The sequence below is a fragment of the Frankliniella occidentalis genome, unplaced genomic scaffold (genome assembly GCF_000697945.3).
Source record: "Frankliniella occidentalis isolate FOCC.00 unplaced genomic scaffold, Focc_3.1 Scaffold34, whole genome shotgun sequence".
Lineage (NCBI taxonomy): Eukaryota > Metazoa > Arthropoda > Insecta > Thysanoptera > Thripidae > Frankliniella > Frankliniella occidentalis.
In genome coordinates this window covers 493,097-494,914 of record NW_026267164.1, presented here as the reverse complement: position 1 = coordinate 494,914, position 1,818 = coordinate 493,097, and positions in this window count along the sequence as shown.

The following is a 1,818-nucleotide window of genomic DNA, read 5'->3' as shown; positions in this document are numbered from 1 at the left end:
GGGACGGCAGCAGTAACTGAAAGAGACGCAAAAAAAAGAGGGCGAGGGGAAAGGGAGATGGAATGCATTGTATCTAGACCGGTCCATGGGGGGCTATGGTAAAAATAATGGCCCCTCAAAGCCGCTGCAGAAGACCCCCCTCGGCGGCCCTTCCCGGCTGCAAGCCGTGGAGCCCCATCAAGCGGTTCGTTCCAGGCAGATTTTCTGATAAGGGGCTTCGCTGTGCTACTACTGCATCCATCCATGCTGTGTTTCCAGCTCCTCCCACCTTCTCCTACAACGACAGCTTCTTGCTGCAATTTTTTTTCACACGGCCTCGACTTCATAACCCAGTTACCCTGTAGCGTCCCTGCTGCTGCTTTGCCACCGCCAGGGCTGCCAACTTCCCGATCACGGCTGCCAGGGCCGAGGCCGGGGCGTGCGCGGCCAGCTCTTACTTCCGCTCTTTTACCTTGCCTTGTCGAAGCTGAGCGGTGCGTCCACCAGCGCGTTGGCAACACGCGGCTGCAACACAGTTACAGCGCTGCGGCACGTCCGGCCCGGCGCAGCCCGGAGCGGGGTGCGGCGAGGCGGAGTGGGGCTGGGTAGGGTGTGGCGGGGTTTGGCAGAGTGGGGCGGGGCGCCTGGGATGTAGGCCACCGCCGCTGCCGGTGCGCGCGCGGGCGCTGCGGGTCTGCCTATCTCACGACTTGCAGGCGCTTGCAAGGCTCGAGCCAGCGGCGGGCAGCGCGGCCAAGGAGTCCGCGATACACAAGGGCCAGCACTGAGCGAGCGAAAAGAAGAGAGACGGAGAGGGGGGGGGGGATTCTCAGCGTGGAGCGGGCGAGTTGTTCCCCCCTCAGCCCTCCGCGGGCCGCCTCGCTGTCTGTTACGAGACACTCTGACCAAGGCCAGGGGGAGAGTTAGGTACAGACTCCGCCACAGGGGCTCCCCCACGTCTGCTGCTGCCGCCGCCGCTATCTCGCAGGCCGTGACTTACTTTGTTTACGAACGGCCCCTGAGGGATGCCCGCTGTGAAAAGGCAGCCAGCCCGGCGGGCAGCCCGGCTGGGGAGAAGAGAGGCTCTCCTCCGCGCTCCAGTGGCTCTCCCCGGATTCCTCGGCCAACTTTACGATGCCTTGTGGCGGGTTCGGTTCAATCTAAAGTGGCACGGGGGAGGAACCGCGCGCTTACATCGCCGTTGTGTGGGGCTAGGGCTGTCGGGCGCGGGGCGGCGGCGATGGCTCTAGTTCGCCAAAGTTCAACTGGGTGTGTCTTTTTGTCTCTGCGACTTTGGATAAGGTGTTTCCCTCGCGCGAATATCGGTCCCCACTCTGTTTTTTACGTGACGCAGCGACACGGCGCCTACCGCCATGGCACTCTGCGGGGGTTGTGCTGCCTGCAGGGGCACGCCCCAAGTAAGAGAGAGAGAGAGACAGCGCGAGCTAACTGCGCTGACGGAGGCGAGAGGCAACCTCCAGCAACTGCCCACTTATTGCTGTCTCTCTCGCGCTCGCAGAAGCACCGCATCTTTGTCGCCGCTGTCTCCGCGGCGGCTCACCCCGGAGCTCTCGGCTCTGATTGTAGGCCTTGTAACAACAACAGTTACAGCTCGGCGCGATAGGGTTCTGCGGCCAACTTCTCGGGCAAGACCCGCCGCGGAGAATTTAGTCGTGGAGTCGAGACTGTACCCAGAGGGATCAGGCAACGAACTGCCCACGCAACTCGACGCGAAAGACCCCGACCCGAGGAGTGGAGGCTGGGGTTTAACTGTAACCGATACGGCCCATGTGACAGACCGCGTTTAATCTCGCTCTGATTTCAGCGACCCCTGGCTCA